The 18972-nt window shown below is 37.4% G+C and overlaps 2 pseudogenes; one reads left to right on the top strand and one right to left on the bottom strand.

Annotated features, from left to right (window-relative positions):
• The first annotated feature begins 1146 nt into the window (after positions 1 to 1146).
• LOC149172483 (SKP1-like protein 1B) lies at positions 1147 to 2258 on the top strand (annotated as a pseudogene).
• An 11352-nt stretch (positions 2259 to 13610) lies between these two features.
• Positions 13611 to 14537, bottom strand: LOC149172482 (SKP1-like protein 1A; annotated as a pseudogene).
• Positions 14538 to 18972: the final 4435 nt, after the last annotated feature.

Below are 18972 nucleotides of genomic sequence, written 5' to 3'. Positions count from 1 at the left end.
CTGAAGTCAAGTGAATACCATTGGTCTGTACAATTATTGCCGAAAATAAAATTATTGGAGAGAAAAGGTATCCAGGGCTTAAATTTTTACCTGTGTTCTTCCTCGGTCCATGGAATTCCCTTGCAACCTTCATGGTCAAATTTGGAGCTCACTTTGCATTAACCATCGAGGACATCAAACAAGAACACATTTCTTGAAACTTAGGGCTTAGAGAATAGAATGAAGTATGGTAAACCTCTTGCTCAATGATAATATGTTCCACCTGTGACACATTGTTCTCAATCTGAGGATTCTCTTCAGTGGCAATCTGGCCAAGACCAGCTCTAATATCTCCTTAGGAAGTCTCTTCCATACAGAGGGAACGATTGGAATCTCTTCTCTGCATTGATTTTCTGGTACAGATTTCTCAGTATCTTCATTTTTCGAAGGCACTCATTTAGAGCATTCCAACAACACTCATTTTTACTTATTTTTCTTATTATAGCCAACATTATTTTTCTGTTTACAATATAATTTTTATTTTTATTTTAAAGAGAACAAATGGCGGATAAACTTACACATCCCTCGGCTCAATAAATAATATTAGTTAATCATATTTCTTATTTTTTGGTGATGACATTCAATAGTATAATATTTTATTATTTGTTTTATTTTTATGATGATTTTTTGTCTTTGTTAATTCTTTTGTTTTATTAACTACATTTAAGCTAACCAAGACGTACTAGCTATTTTTAGCAAAGAGTAATTTCAGATGCAATTTGGCCCACTAATACACTAAAATAAAATAGGTGGAGCATGAATCGAAAACAATTAGCGGGTATAAAACAATAAAATAAGAAAACCCTAAAAGCTCCAGATTTGGGTTATGTTAACTAGAGTTAAGAAAAAATATTTAAAAAAGGCAGCGAATGGCACATGGCATGGTTATTTGGGTAATCAATCAGGCTATAAATATATTGCCCTTACCACATATCGCTCATCTCATATTGATCGAGCAAAAGTTCGTTCATACTTTCTGGAGTTCTCTTCGCTTATACACAGAAATTCAGTCCTTTCTTTTTATTCAGATCATCTTTTATTCGATTCGGATCAACTAAAACAGATCATCTTTTATTCGATTCGGATCAACTTTTTAGTTGGGGAGCCATGGCCTCCGAAAGCAAGGTGAGTTTGAAGAGCTCAGATGGCGAATTGTTTGATGTCACTGAGGCTGTGGCATTTGAATCTCAGACCATCAAGTACATGATCGAGGACACTGGCACCGCCAATGCTATTCCGCTGCCAAACGTTTCTAGTGCGATACTCTCGAAGGTCATCCAATACTGCAAGTACCATGTCGATGCTCAGAACTTGGGATGGAGAATTCGTAAAAGTCGATCAGGCGACTTTATTCGACCTTATCCTGGTATTCTGTCAGAAACTCTTATTTGGTATTCTTTGAACCAAACTATCGCTTTTCTTATTTGTTGTTTTGAGGGGTCTAATCTACCTGAATTACCCCAACCCAACCAAATTGTTTGGAACCTCTGAGTACAGTTACCGATGGCTTCTCCAGTAAATCAATGTTCCATCAACTAATTGTTTTTTTAATTTCTGAGATCCTTCAATGCTAGAAATCTCTGTGTAGTCTCATTCCATGTAATTGTTCTGCAATATCTTCGTCGCTTTCTTTAGTAATGCTCGCAGCCCTTTTGATTCTCTCTCTTCATCCTCAGATGCTATATATTTTGACTATCAGTTTTTTCACACGCGATCCATGCTGCAAATTTGATTCTCTCTCTTCATCCTCAGATGCTATATATTTTGATTAAATTTGATTCTCTCTCTTCATCCTCAGATGCTATATATTTTGACTATCAGTTTTTTCACACGCGATCCATGCTGCAAATCTATCAGTTTCAACAGATCTTCTATGTCTGTCTCTCTTTTCAGATGATCATCCATCGATATTTTCAGATCTATCATGTCCATTTTGTATATATTCCCTCAATATAATATATCTTCTGAAAAAAAGGTACATTTGTATATTTTACAGAAATTTTGACTTATTAAGCTTTCCGGGTTTTTGCAGCCTGCTAATTACCTAAACATAAAAAATCTGCTAGATCTTGCATGTCAGACTGTTGCCGACATGATAAAAGGGAAAACGCCAGAAGAAATACGTAGAACTTTCAACATAAGGAATGATTTTACTCCTGAAGAGGAGGAGGAGGTCAGGCGTGAAAATCAGTGGGCCTTTGAATGATTCTAGGGAATTGGTGTTTGCTTTTATTGTAGTCGAAACTATTAGTGGTATACTTTTTCTTGTTTGGATTCGTCAATTTCTAATACTGGACCGGCTTTGAAACTTTAAGGCCAATGGTTTGTTCTGGTTGAATAATTTTGTAAAGATCTCGGAGCAACTCCTTCAGTAGTATTGGGCTTGTCCAATTTCTAATAAATATTGCAACTATTCTGTCAACTGTGTAGTGAAATGGGCTCCAATTGCATGGTTTTAACGTTTTGAATTTTTTTGAATCTATGTGCACTGGTTTTAACATTTTGAATTTTTTTGAATCTATGTGCACAAATGAATTCGCTAAATTTAGAGTATTATTGTACCAATAAATGGCCTCAGTTTGGATCTCAGGTTTTGATACTTTGATTTTGTTTTGAATTTATGTGCCCTGAATGGCTTTTATATTTTTAATTTCCTTGCTATTATTATTGCAAGGATGAATAAATTTAGAGTTTGGATCGCCGCAGCTTGATGCTTTCTTTTGCTAGGCGCCATGTTTGTTGTATCCACCAGTTGAGAGCCTTCTTTTCCTGCGAAAAGCTCATAAAGTTGCAAATGAGGACATGCTCTTGCATATACACCCTGTACGCAGCTATTTCAGGGACTTTGATTTCTAGTGTTGGTATTTCTTAGTTTTTGGTTTGCACGTGTCTGGGGCGGATTGCTGAGCCCTGGTCCTCCCGCTGGTCCCTGCGGAGCAGGTCTGGAATTTGACGTCCCACAGGACAAATACTTATTTAAGAACGTATTTGACCGCAGGGAAAAAATCTTCCACGTCAAGTTAAACGTGCATTATATTTTTCCAACCCGTCATTTTGACGTCTAGTTTTATTAATATCCGTAATAGGAGTATGGGACCACGTCACCACCGGGAGTATCGGTAATATCGTCATTTTTTAACCAGAGAGCACTGTTCAGTTTCCCCACGGACCCATGAGTAGTACGCTGTCAAATTGTTTTGTTCAGTTCTTCTTGAAAGCGCTCCAAGTTCCAACAGTGAGTACTGCGCTGTGAAATTGATTTTTCGTGCACTATATTGGTGTGTTAAACAGGCCTACGGCATTTTGGTGAAAGGATCATTCAAACTTCTTATTTTGAATCAGATGGGTTTCGTCTAATTCTTAATAAGTTAGGTTTTAAACATCATTTGGGAAGTTTCAATAAACTTAATTAAAGTTTTAACTCTTGTTTTGTTTTGATTTGATTTCGGAATATTTTTAGAATTTGAATTTGATTTGATCTTAATTATTTTTGGAATTTTATCAATTGTTTGATTGGGCACATTTTAAAAATATTTCAAAATAAAAATAACTTTTAATATTAAAACTATAAAATTTTGATTGCTTTTGAAAATAACGCTGAACATTCCAACAGAGTCTCGACTCCCACCATGAAAAGAAAAATTCAGCGTACTGAAATTTTAGTCCAAATTGAATTAATCAATTAAGACTTTCAGGTGAAACTTTTTCTAACCGTATGAAATTTTAGTCGAAATTGAATTACTCAGTTAGGACTTTGTGGTAAGATTAGGACTTTGAGGTGAAACTTTTTCGAAACGTATGAAATTTTAGTCGAAATTGAATTACTCAGTTAGGACTTTGTGGTAAGTTTCAACGGATTCACTCAATTTTTAAAAATCTCTTCCAAATTATAGACAAAATTAAAAAAAAATATTTAAAAAATGCCACTTATAATTTTAAAAAATATCTTTAAAATTTGAACAAAATTAAAAAAATATTTAAAAAAAAAACCATTTTATCTATTAATTAAACCACCCATTCCAATAAATATGATGTGATTTAATAGTCATAAATATGCATTGAAATTGATATATAAATTTATATAGATTTTTTTGTGTATAAGAATGTTATTTGAAAAAAAACTATTGAATTAATTTCACAGACAAAAAGAATGTCATCAAATTTTAATTTCACAGACAAAAAGAATTTGAAATTCCAGGCCTGCTATGGAGGTGTTGCTTGGTTGATGTTCAACGGTTTATCCTGCCATTCCCTCTCCTGAGTGGTTGGATGAAGGCTTTTTGAAGACATTGTGATTGGTAAGTTTGGTGGAGGCCTCGAGGAGGGGTGTCAGATCCGGCAGTTCCTATTTCCTACCCTGTACCATTATAAATACTATGTCCTTACACCTTCGTGACAGCCCCGGTTGACGTCATCGCATCTCGGATCATGCCGCATGTTACATGCATCCCATCTCCAACCTCGGGCGAATACGGGTCACCCAGCTCCGGCGACTCTGCCGTCTGCCCTGTTCCTGCCAGCCAAGCTGCCCGCCTCCACTTTGGTGTATTAATGACATTTACCAACCCTCCGTGGAGGCTCATAAACGCCTTACCAACCATCATCGATACATTATCTGCTCAAATCTGGGCAATTTAAAATCCAACCATTGAACAAATTCACTGTGGAGCTCCCGCGAATAGTATTTGAGCAATTTAAAATCCAACCATTGAACAAATTCACTGTGGAGCTCCGGCGAACAGAGGTTACAGAAGGTGATCCCCCTGAACAGCGGCGAAACAGGTATTTCAATCGACCTCTGTCGACCGCATGTTACATGCATCCCATCTCTAATGACATTTACCAACCCTCCGTGGAGGCTCATAAACGCCTTACCAACCATCATCGGTACATTATCTGCTCAAATCCGGGCAATTCAAAATCCAACCATTGAACCAACCATTATCTGCTTGCCTTTTTTCTGTAATTGCCATATCATTTTTAGAACCAATCAATATAAAAATCACAACAATGGAAAGAAAATATTAGAAAACCTATTTTTAAATAAATTATAATCTGCTTGCCTTTTTTCTGTAATTGCAATATCATTTTTAGAAAACATTCGCCAATCAATATAAAAATCACAACAATGGAAAGAAAATATTAGAAAACCTTTATCAAAATGCAGAGAACAAAAAATGATTAGAAACGCAGTACATTTTAAACAAGAAGAAAAGGAAAAAGATGTTGAAATGCCAATCACCAAGATCTCAACCTTAATTATGAAATACTCGTTCTCAGGGAACGGAGAATATAGTTATTCGTGTCCGAATAACTATCGTTTTCCAGATGAATATTATATAAGTGGAATGTTTGTTTCTACGTTCATATGGAGAAAGCGCAAGCGGTGACTGCATAAGTCAAAAAAGACGCACATGAACTCTTGTTCTGCAAATATTTTATGCAAAGCAACAAATATCATTCTAGAGTCACTCTAGAGTCTAGGGTAGTGGTAGGGTAGTGGTATGGAGGGGAGGTTGTTGCATTATTCTAATTTTATATTTCTGGTTTGGACCTTTCTCTGTTAAAAAGAGTTACTCCTACAAATATGACATACTCCAAATGAAATGAGTTAAAAAGAGCATGTGAACGCTTCAATTCCACATTGAAGCACATAAATAAAACTTGATGTTGAGAGAAGTTAAACCTGAGCTGAACCCTATAAGTTACAATTGTTGCAGTAGACTTATGAAGGTGAGAATACCCCTACAAGGTGTTCTCCAAGCCCAAATACCTTACAGAAATTCTTCCAAACCTTGACTGATCAATACACCTTTATTCTAAAGCATGCACAAAGGCTACTTAGATGTGCCTAAATTAGACATTAGAGGTCACCAATGGATTCAAAACATCGAGAAAATGCTAAGTGGACTCTTTCTGAGCTCAATTTGGCCTAAAACTCTAAAATCTATGAGCTCTTCACCTCTATCGTGAACAAGACTGTCAATCATCCTACAAATTGGACCTTATGTGTAACTGTTCTACAATTTCCCCCCAAAATTTGTTAAATGAGCGACAATTTCGCTTTCCACCAATGCATTCTGTTGGATGATTAAATTTTCCAACCACCCCACAAGTCCAAAAATTGCAGTCATATTGGCACACAGGGCTGAGGGTTCTGCCTTAATGCCTACCCCTGCCACTTAATCCCCTCAATGTCATACATGTGGTCATATTAGCGCCATCAAACTGAGGGTCGGACTAATAGCCTAGTCTTCCCATCGAGCTCCGTATCTCCTGGCGTGCAGTGACGTAATGGTCCATAGGAGTTGTGGCTGGCCCCTTGCCTCAATCTCCTATCATTGGCACCTAAACCTACAAACGATGGTCCTATGGGTGTGCATCAGACAAAGGATTAGGGCGTTTCCCTAGCCCCACCATCGATAGCTCCTTTTGCTCCGTGTCATGGTTGCATGTGGTGGACACGAACGAGGGCTAAGGGTCATTACGAAAACCCTCTTTGGTGAGCTCCTTCGAAAACTCAGCCAAGGGTTGTGTGGAAATAAAGTGACCGGGGTTGGGACTAGCATCCTGACCCCTCTTTCCAAATGATGGAGACATAAAGTTTCAAGTATTGGTTCTACCCATAATATAACAAGCACCACAGTGAGCAGAGTTGGTAGAGCGCTAGAATGATAGCTAGGAGGTGAGGGGTCTAAATATGGTTGGGCCTTCGACTGACCCACACCAAATTTTTAAGTGACGTTGGGCTGCCAAATGGCAACCCAGGACTAGGCCATGTGGCACCCATTCATTGGTCCACTTCAATTAAGCATGAACCAATCAGATACGCCCAAAAACCAGTGAACCAAAACTTGCCATGTTCTAACTTGTCACTGGGTCGTACCCTACAGAGTCACCTTGCTAACTCAACAATACAAAATCTGAGTCCGCTGCCCTTCTCAATTTTAGTTGTTTCACTAAATGATCATCACAAGGTAACTTGAGTATACAGTGTTGAATTGAGGTTAAACGAACGTTGTTTGATTCATAATAACAAGAACTTCTATTTGGAGATGGTTTCAAGACTTTCTAATAACTTTCATTTTTGAGTTAAAAATAGATCACCTGATCATATACAATTGTTGTAAATTTCCATGTAGATTATTACAGGAGTTGCTATTGTTACAAGTGCCATCATAGGTTCTACTTCAATTACTACAATTCCTATCAGCCAGTTGCCACAACACCTACTAGTGAGTTGCTACAACACTTAATATTAACTTCTATGCAGCAACATTGTGAATTGGAGTTGCAACAATGGGAGTTGCAACAATGACATGAATTATAGTTGTAGCAATAGAGTTCAGAGTTGCAGCAACAACATGAATTATAGTTGTAGTAATAGAGTTTGGAGTTTGCCCAACGACATGAATTATAGTTGTAGCAATAGAGTTCAGAGTTGCAACAACTGTAAACAGAACACCCCCTATGAAAACATCATGACTTTCATAACAAAACATTTGGCATGTTGTTTTTGCAGATTAAGTCAAAGATAAATGGAAATATGATACCTTTTTAATGTGTAATCATAAAATCATGTAAAATACCAAGGAAATGCAATGGAAAACACCTTATGTCTAAATTTCACATACAAACATTAGAATGGACTAATATATAGTCATAGGAAAGTGAAAAGGAATTAATAATAGGGAAAAGAGTGTATAGAAATATGTCCATTACGAGACCTGTCATCTCTCCCTAGTAAAAATGTTGTATGTCCTCATGCAATGTAATACCTCTTATTAGCCATACTTGGGGGACACTTCTTTTGCCCATTGAAAACCTATCCCTATTGTGAAAAAAATTCATTTCCCTCAAATTCTTGTTGGGAATTGTTATATAGAATCTTTGAAACTTCAAAATTAACATCCTGGAACAAATTTAATGAGATTGTAACAACCATATATAAGGAGTTGCATTGACAGTGTTGTAGGAGTAGTGGAAAACTTCTTTTATCCATTTTCTACAAAGTAATTTAGTATAAAGTTCTGCAAGCATAATTATCGTATTTTATTATTTTCCCTCAAAACAAATCATAACCATCCGGTGCACAAATTTTGAGATATAGACAAACCCTTCCTTGGACATAAAAAGTATAGTAGCAGCAATATTGTTATAAGAGTAGTAACAACATCCTAATAGCTAAATTCTTGTGACATGATGATGTTTCATTTCCTATTCTTAGTTTTGTGTAGCAAGAATGGGTCTTATTTATTTTATTATTGTTGTCAAATGTCCTTGTTGTTGCTTGCATATTAAACACACTAATAAGTTGGATATGCTACTTAAAATGGTAGATTTGAAAATGATCATGGACAAACAAGAGATATATCGCATTTATAAATGTGGGTTCTCCCTTTCATCTGGTTAATTTTCCATTGTTGGTTAAATTGGAGCAACAACATCTTATCTTTATGGCTACTAGTTCTTGTGTGGTAGTAGCAAGACCTTTTATTGTTATTACTCCTAGTTCTTGTGTGGAACCAATAAAGACTTTTATCGTTCTTACTATGGGTTCTCGTGTGGTTGCAACAAATTATTTTACTGTTGAAAATTTTGAACCCTTCTCATGTATGAATATTGGAGTGGAGATTGATAAGAATGGTGAGGGAATGTTATAGAATGAAAAGGCAATGATACCTCACAAACTGAAGAGAGTGTCAACCTTTGAGAAAGGAAATGGAAATGGATGAGGAATTAGGATGGAATTATAAGTGTCTTTCCAAATACAAATCCACAACATTGAATGAACTTAGCTTAAATAAAGGACCGTCTTTTTAAATATAGCTTGCATTCGTATAGATTGCACCGTCTTTTAAAATATTAAATCACAGAGAAAGGTCCAAACCAGAAATATGAAATTAGAATAATGCAACAACCTCCCCTAAACTCTAGACTCTAGAGTGACTCTAAAATGATATTTGTTGCTTTTCATAAAATATTTGCAGAACAATAGTTCATGTGCGTCTTTTTTGACTTATGCTGTCACCGCTTGCGCTTTCTCCATATGAACGTAGAAACAAACATTCCACTTATATAACGATAGTTATTCGGACACGAATAACTGTATTCTCCGTTCCCTGAGAACGAGTATTTCACACCTTGGTGATTGGCATTTCAACATTTTTTACCTTTTCTTCTTGTTTAAAATGTACTGCGTTTCTAATCATTTTTTGTTCTCTACATTTTGATAAAGGTTTTCTAATATTTTATTTTCTTTCCATTGTTGTGATTTTTATATTGATTGGCGAATGTTTTCTAAAAATGATATTGCAATTACAGAAAAAAGGCAAGCAAGTTATAATTTATTTAAAAATATTTCACTTCATAGTTGAGTTTTTTTTAAATCCGAGAAGCGGTCTAGACGGGTAAATTCGTTACTAAGGTACCCAGTTAGATCTACTCTTGAAAGCCTTTAGCTGTGAAAATATTGAGAAATTTTAGAAAATAGAAGAACTGTATCCTCAGTAATTATATTATTACATATACAAAGCACTGGTTGAAACTTTATACTGGTAGACGGTGGAAGTTATTTCCACCAACAGAGGTCGATTAAAATACCTGTTTCGCAGCTGTGCAGGGGGATCACCCTCTGTAACCTCTGTCAGCCGGAGCTCCACAGTGAATTTGTTCAATGGTTGGATTTTGAATTGCCCGTATTTGAGCAGATAATGTATCGAAGATGATTGGTGAGGCGTTTATGAGCCTCCACCAGGGTTGGTAAATGTCATTAGTACACCAAAGTGTAGCCGGCCAGCGTGGCTTGCAAGAATGGCAAGAGCTAATGGGCATATTATAGGGTATTAAATGTCCCGTTACATGTACTTTCGTTTGTTATTTAACAGGCAAGGGTTTATTTTCTATTTATCCATCGTTTGCTATTTAACACCCATGGGGTTTATTTTCTATTTATCTATCACCCTGAAACGCGTGTTAAATAGCTAACGAGACACATGTAGCGAGGCATTTAATGCCCTATAGTATGCCCGTTAGCTCCCGCCGGCAGGAACAGGGCAGACGGCAGAGTCACTCGCTCTGAGTGACCCGTATTCGCAGGAGGTTGGCCAGCTTAGCTTGTAGGAACAGGGGAGACGGCAGAGTCGCCGGAGCTGGGTGACCCGTATTCGCCGGAGGTTGGAGATGGAATGCATGTAACATGCGGCATGATCCATGGTCAGGCCCGAGATATGAGATGCGATGACGTCAACCAGGGCGAGGTTGGAGATGGAATGCATGTAACATGCAGCATGATCCATGGTCAGGCCCGAGATATGAGATGCGATGACGTCAACCAGGGCTGTAGGGAAAGTGTCGGTATTTATAGGCCTGGAATTTGACGTCCCACAGGACGTATTTGGCGTTCCAGAACGTATTTGACTGCCAGCAGAAATTTTCTCCCGTCAAATCTGACGTGTGTTAGACATTGATAACCTGTCAAAATGACGGCCCATTTCAAATTGAACCTGTCAAAATCTATAATACCTGTCTTAACCTACAAGTGCCTCTAAATTGGCGACCAATATTTCCAACACTCTAGTGTTTAATACACCTTAAGACAGTACCCTATCAGTACCAGGCTATCCTGACAGTATCCAGCCAGCCTATGCGTATGGTTATTCTTAAAACATGGTCATCCTGCCATCATATGTTCATAACCACTGGTGAGTCACTTGACCTTCCAATGCGTCTTACCCAAGTTCGTTAACTCACAGTGATGGTATCGTGATTCCAAGGTAAGTTGCCTTTGTCGTGGACAATAGAATTTAACTGAAGTTGGTGAATTCAAAATTTGAAAATTCAAATGAGGAAAAGATATTCGCGCCATTTACCCGGCATAAATAATCTAAACTTTAAAGTGGCAAACATGGTCCTTCCGAAGTAGGAAGCATGATTGTGGGGTTAGTCCAACATTGTGCGGGAGCGGGTGGAAGCAGGACTAGTGATGGAACTATTTGCGCATCGCAATCCCAAACTCTCCCAGAATTCGAATTAATCGAGGAGCTTGCTGTTTCAGAGCAGGTATCAAGAGAATGGTTTAGCATCTAGATTGCACGTTGCAAGTCCACGTACAAAAGGCAATTGAGATTCGTTATTGTTTTAACAAGGAACACAGACCGCACAAGCTTGCAAAGTATAACATCCTGGTGGTTTTTGATACCTCGCAGGACATGTCATGGATAAAGTGCGATTACAGCAATGGTTTCTCCTCTTACCAAGGGAATTCTTCTATTGGGCTACTGGCGTTTGGTAGAGGCTCCCTTTCATATCCTTCTCGGGCCAAAAGCAAAAGCTTCTCTTACTAACTAAGCAACTTCTTTGAACCCCAAAGCTCAAGCGAAACTGAGTCTCGGCTCTTACTAACTACGCAACTTCTTTGAACCCCAAAGCTAAAGCAAAACTGAGCCTCGGCCAGAATGTGTCCATTCCCTCGAACTCCTAGTTCACCGCTTCAGTGTGGAATTGTAAAGCTACATCGCTTCGATATTTTGTTGGACATAAGGTTATTACCGTGGGAGACACCATCCTCAATATCTCCTCCAACGCTTTCCGGTTCACTTCAACTAGAGGAGGGACGATGTTCGACACCTGAACCGTTATCAGCCCACTAGTGAAACGGGCCTACTATGGTTTAAAAGTAGCTTTTGTGAGTCAATTCCATCAAGCTCTTCCTGTGCAGAAGACACTTGTTTCAACTTTCAGGTATTCCGGAGACCTTTCGAAGCTAAAACCTCCATCCATAACATACAATTTTCAGGATGGCTTCGATTTGCCTATCTGTAAAGAAGCAATTTTAGCATCATAGGAAGTCTTCAGCAACAAGGTTACGCTGTTTCTGTCGAACTAAACACCAAAAATATCGGTTTTACTCCAGGTACTAGCTGCTTCTCTTAGCCTAACCTACTGCGTATTACTTTATTTTTGCTCTTTGTTTATTGGCTCGAGAGGTAGACATTTTTGATATATAATTTTAATATACTCGAAACAAGTGAATTCTTATGAGATAAAGATAAATATTATTTCGACATTGTTGTTAAATTTTGATTTGTGTTGTTTAAATTGGGTTTTGACTATTTATGTGGATTCAACACATGTAAATATTCTTAGGGCATTTCAATTGTGAAGAGTAAACCAGTCAAATTTGTGATTTGAATACAGGATTATAGACAAATTAGATAAGAAAATAAACAGAGAAAATTTTCAAAAATTGAAACTTAAAACTAGTGGTATATTCATCCAACTATGAAAGATTATAAAAAAAATTGAACCTCTATTAAAAAGTGTATGTTAAATAAATTCTTCATAAAAAAAATGTCAAAATGAAAATGATAAGAGAAAATTGACACTCACAAATTTGAATAAAACGTAAAATGAAAGGCATGAAACATACAAAAACGTCATCAAATTTTCATTTGACAGACAGAAAAAAATTGAAATTCCAGGCCTGGGACTGGGTAAGGTGTAAAGACATAACATTTATAATGCTATAGGATAGGAAATAGGAACTGCCGAATCTGACACCCCTCCTAGAGTACAATTCTACCTGGAAAATTAAAAGAGATGGAGGCCTCCACCAAACTTACCAATCACAATGTCTTCAAAAAGCCTTCATCCAACCACTCAGGAGAGGGGATGGCAGGAAAAACCGTTGAACATCAACCAAGCAACACCTCGGCAGGGACCAGCGGGAGGACCTGGGCTCAGCAATCCGCCCCAAACACGTGCAAACCAAAAACTAAGAAATACCAACACTAGAAATCAAAGTCCCTGAAATAGCTGCGTACAGGGTGTATATGCAAGAGCATGTCCTCATTTGCAACTTTATGAGCTTTTCGCAGGAAAAGAAGGCTCTCAACTGGTGGATACAACGAACATGGCGCCTAGCAAAAGAAGGCATCAAGCTGCGGTGATCCAAACTCTAAATTTATTCGTGCAACAATACTCTAAATTAAAAATATAAAAAATATTCAGGGCACACTAATTAAAAAAATCAAAATGTTAAAACCAGATGAGACATGTGAATTTTCTTTTAATAAAACAACATGTTCTACTTGCAAAAACAATTTTTAAGAAAAAAACTAAAAGTTCCAAACCAAATTGCATTTTCGTCAGTCCCCACCTTCTAAATTACTATAGTAAAAACATATACAAGCATGCCACACAGTTGGACCCATTCATTCGTGGTGCAATAATCCTCTAAACTGAGGCAATTCATTCGTGCAATAGTACTCTAAACTCGGCGCATTCATTCGTGCGATACAAGGAAATCAAAAATGAAAAAGCCATCCAGTGTACATACATTCAAAAAAATTCAAAATGTTAAAACCAGTGAACATAGATTCAAAAAAATTCAAAACGTTAAAACCATGCAATTGGAGCCCATTTCACTACACAGTTGACAGAAAAATAGTTGCAATATTTATCAGAAATTCGACAAGCCCAATACTACTGAAGGAGTTGCTCCGAGATCTTTACAAAATTATTCAACCAGAACAAACCATTGGCCTTAAAGTTTCAAAGCCGGTCCAGTATTAGAAATTGATGAATCCAAACAAAAAAAGTATACCACTAATAGTTTCTAAACAAATTCTCGACTACAATAAAAGCAAACACCACGGCACAGAAATATATATACTGTTTTTGCACCAATTCCCTAGAATCATTCAAAGGCCCACTGATTTTCACGCCTGGCCTCCTCCTCCTCTTCAGGAGTAAAATCATTCTGTATGTTCAAAGTTCTACGTATTTCTTCGGGCGTTTTCCCTTTTATCATGTCGGCAACAGTCTGCAATGTAAGATCTAGCAGATTTTTTATGTCTAGGTAATTAGCAGCCTGCAAAAACCCGAAAAGCTTAATAAGCCAAAATTTCCGTAAAATATACAAATGTATCTATAGCCTGGACAGGCATATACATGTGCTAAGCATTACTAAAGAAAGCGACGAAGATATTGCAGAACAATTACATGGAATGAGACTACACAGAGATTTCTAGCATTGAAGGATCTCAGAAATTAAAAAAACAATACTGGAGAAGCCATCGGTAGCTGTACTCAGAGGTTGGGGTAATTCAGGTACATTAGACCCCTCAAAACAACAAATAAGAAAAGCGTTAGTTTGGTTCAAAGAATACCAAACCATCAAATAAGAGTTTCTGACAGAATACCAGGATAAGGTCGAACAAAGTCGCCTGATCGACTTTTACGAATTCTTCATCCCAAGTCTTGATTTCGTCCGCCGATTTTTCATGTGCGGGGTTCTGTGCATCGACATGGTACTTGCAGTATTCGATGACCTTCGAGAGTATCTCACTAGAAACGTTTGGCAGCGGAATAGCATTGGCGGTGCCAGTGTCCTCGATCATGTTCTTGATGGTCTGAGATTCAAATGCCACAGCCTCAGTGACATCAAACAATCCGCCATCTGAGCTCTTCAAACTCACCTTGCTTTCCGAGGCCATGGCTCCCCAACTAAAAAGTTGATCCGAATAAAAGATGATCTGAATAAAAAGAAAGGACTGAATTTCTGTGTATAAGCGAAGAGAACTCGAAAAAGTATGAACGAACTTTTGCTCGATCAATATGAGATGAGCGATATGTGGTAAGGGCAATAAGTCCATATATTTATAGCCTGATTGATTACCCAAATAACCATGCCATGGGCCATTCGCTGCCTTTTTTAATTATTTTTTCTTAACTCTAGTTAACATAACCCAAATCTAGAGCTTTTAGGGCGAGCCATATTTCCCATGCTATCTGGCCATAAATGAACTGTGGGCATGCTATCGGGCCATAAATGAATGGCGGGTGTATATGCCCACCGTTCGATCGGCTTCAGCAAAATCGAACGGTGGGCATATACACCCGCCGTTCATTTATGGCCCGATAGCATGGGATTTATTGGATCCCGAGCTTTTAGGGTTTTCTTATTTTATTGTTTTATACGCGCTAATTGTTTTCGATTCATGCTCCACCTATTTTATTTTAGTGTATTAGTGGGCCAAATTGCATCTGAAATTACTCTTTGCTAAAAATAGCTAGTACGTCCCGTTTAGCTTAAATGTAGTTAATAAAACAAAAGAAATAAAAAATCATCATAAAAATAAAACAAATAATAAAATATTATACTATTGACTGTCATCACCAAAAAATAAGAAATATGATTAATTAATATTATTTATTGAGCCGAGGGGATGTGTAAGTTTATCCGCCATTTGTTCCCTTTAAAATAAAAATAAAAATTATATTGTAAACAGAAAAATAATGTTGGCTATAATAAAAAAAATAAGTAAAAAAAATGTGTTTTCAAAAATATTTCAACAAGAAATTTAAATAAACTAATTGAAGATCTATGTTAACTAATTTATGTTCATAAAATTGTTAAAATAAATATTTTTATGTTTTATATAAAAAGAATAATCAATGTGGGTTATCAATAAAATATTTTAATACGAATTAATATTGACATATACTTAAAAATACATTATTAATAATCAAGAAACATTTTAACTTGAATGTACATGTTGTGGAAATTATTTTAATGTCAATTATGTATATATTTACGCCGTAAGGCATTCCCCTTCGAAATCAACTCCCCCCTTATTGCACCGTAAGATTATATGTTAGACGATTGAGAAAAGTTGAACCATTCGATCATGAGAAAGTATTTATGAATTCGTTGAACACTTGTATTCAATTCGCATAGGTAAAGGCGTCGTCTACGAACTCCTGAACTTTGGCAGTGAGCTCTTCAACAGTTGATTAACGTGGTTGATTTCTGCCACAATCGATGTGTATCACCCAGATTTGAAGTTGTAGAACCTGTTATTAGAGGAAAATCGTGATATGAAGGGCACCGTCTTCGACCTCAGTGTGTTGTTGAAGCAGTTCAGACATGACTACCTTCTCTAGATGGCATGCGCCACACCGGCATATATTTTTCCAGAGGTGATTATGAAGAATGGATCTGACGGAGCCAAGGCCAACATCTGGTCTTGCATGGTCATATTGTTTGTGCTCCTCACGGGGTACCTATCGTTCTAGGATGTGAATCTGATAGTAATGTATAAGAAGATCTACAAGGGGATTTCAAATGCCTGCCTCATTTTCCTCTGAAGTTCGATGTCTGGTTATCTCGCTGCTAGACCCTAACCCTATGACGAGGATGATTGTTCCATATCTCATGGATGTTTCTTGGTTCTACCAGAGCTTGAAGCACCCGTAGGCCGACAATGATGTGGAAGTTGGACAACTGGAAGATGTTGGCTCGGCCTGCCCCGACCCCAAGCCGACCTACCTAAAACCCTTTGACATAATTTCCCTCCTGTCGAGGTGTAATCTCTCGAGGTTCTTCAAAGATGATGTCGTAAAGAAGGAGGAGTCGAGGTTCACTTTGACTGAGCTGGCATCGAGCAAAATGTTGAAGTTGGAGGAGAGAAGTTGAGTGTATGAAATGGTCAGATTCAAGCATTTGGAAGAAAAACGTCAAAATTTAGAAGAAAGGGTTTGGGTAAATCCATGGATCTGATAACAAGAGTGAGTGATTAGGTCTCGGAAAACCCGATGTTGGTGCTGCTGGAATGCTCTACATGAGTGCCTTCGAAAAATGAAGAAACTGAGAAATCTATACCAGAAAATCAATGCAGAGAAGAGATTCCAATCATTCCCTCTGTATGGAAGAGACTTCCTAAGGAGATATTAGAGCTAGTCTTGGCCAGATTGCCACTGAAGAGAATCCTCAGATTGAGAACAATGTGTCACAAGTGGAACATATTATCATTGAGCAAGGGGTTTACCATACTTCATTCTATTCTCTAAGCCCTAAGTTTCAAGAAATGTGTTCTTGTTTGATGTCCTTGATGGTTAATGCAAAGTGAGCTATTGATAATGGAAGTGCAAAGAAAGGCGAAAACCATTCTTCTGTTTATGCAAATATGACATCTAAAAGTAATGTAATGGGAAAGGGGAGCTCCAAATCTCACCATAAAGGTTGCAAGGGAATTCCATGGACCGAGGAAGAACACAGGTAAAAATTTAAGCCTTGGATACCTTTTCTCTCCAATAATTTTATTTTCGGCAATAATTGTACAGACCAATGGTATTCACTTGACTTCAGTCCATTGCATAGTTTGTTCCCCTGTTTTTATGTTATATATCAATATATTAAATTACTCTGACAACTCTGTATTGATTTGGATTTGTGTTTCTTTGGGATTTTTAGAGCTTCAAAGTTTTAGTTGTTTGAGATTCTTTATCATTAGTTTATTGATCTGACCTATAAATTTCCTCTAGGTTCTATTCTTGTGGGCCTGTTATTAGAAAAACATTATGCTGCAAGTTTTCTACCTTTATCTCTGTGAAAAGGAAGTACATATTTATATTCGTTTGGATTTTTTGATGTTATTGTTTTCTTTCACAATTTTTTTGACTGCCATTCCATTTTTTGAATGAAAATAAACAAATTGGATTGAACCATTCAATTTTTGTGATGGTTTTCTTTATGGTGAATATTTTGAAACTTTTTAGAAGGATAATGCTTATGTTCCTCCTATCTGGTTAATTTCTTGAGGACCTATCCTAAAAACTTAATAAACAAATTTTAGGCCACCTAACTAAGGTTGTCACAACTGATAATTAAAATAAAAAATTGTTGCCAAAGTAAAAACTCTTAAAGTAGGTTTGAGGCACTCTAAGAGCCTGCATACATTAGTTGGAATTGATCAAATGTGTTCAGGGTGGAGACACTCTAGATCTTCTCTTAATGATCCAGGTGGCTCTAGGGACACACACAGGACAAAGAGGGCTTATGAACACTCGAAAATAAAAATGGTCAGAATGATTTCAAACTAGGACTTGAGTGTATATATCATCATCCTGACCACGACAATGTGAATAGTTCGTCAATCCGAGCTCGTATGAGGGAGAACGAGCCAGTCAAATTTCTGGTCAAAGTTGGGTTGTGGGCCAGGTTTGAGTGTCCTACAATTTGATTGACCCCAAGGCATGAAACTTAGCTCTCGAAGTGGGCTAGGTTGTTGCCTCTTTAATTTGTCTAATAAGCCTTATGTTAGACAAATTTGAATAAATTTCCCTATTATATATATATATATATATCTATATATATATATATATATATATATATATATATATATATATATATATATATATATATATATATATATATATATATATATATATATACAAAAGCTATGTTTAAATATGGGCCGGTGGCCACGACCCTGCCGGACCCTCCATCGACCACCATACAATGTTCGTATTAATGGGGTGGGCGGGCCACCTCCGGTGAACCCGGCCCACATCCCTATCCACAAACGTACGCACAGTTAATGGGAGGTCTGTGGGTATCGAACCTGTGCCAGCCACGTCGGCTGGCCTGCGACCATGCGGCGGCAACATGGCATGTCAAATAAAACAACGTGATTCCCATTTAATGCACACCACGCTGCCTTTAATACCACGTGGAACTGATGGCAAGAAACCACCAAAACAGTGGAACCACTGCCTAATAATAAAATCTAAAAAAAAAAGATTCTGCATGTTAATTTGGGAGGGGTGGAATTTGATCCCCCAACCCCTCCTCAACCAATTTCTAAACTCTACCATTGCACCAACCAACCCCACATGGGTTAATCCACCCAGAATTTACATATAAACTCATTTTTGTTAGTGCACCCAGGAGTAGATGGAGGAATCAGGAGCGGACATAGATTTTGAGACAGAGGAGGCATGATATTCTTTGATGCCCAAAGATTCTTTGGGGAGGTAAAAAAAAAATTGTCAGAACATAGTCAAGTTTATAGTCGTTTTTCACGGTTTTTTGTAGTGATCGCAATGGCGAGGTAAAATTCACCTTTTCCTGTCCACCCATGGAGCAGA

The sequence above is a fragment of the Pinus tabuliformis genome, chromosome 4_2, assembly GCF_031772625.1.
Source record: "Pinus tabuliformis cultivar Carrire ecotype Pingquan chromosome 4_2, CPIR1, whole genome shotgun sequence".
Taxonomy (NCBI): domain Eukaryota; kingdom Viridiplantae; phylum Streptophyta; class Pinopsida; order Pinales; family Pinaceae; genus Pinus; species Pinus tabuliformis.
Note: the sequence above shows the minus strand (reverse complement) of the source record. Positions and strands in the feature narration are given on the sequence as shown.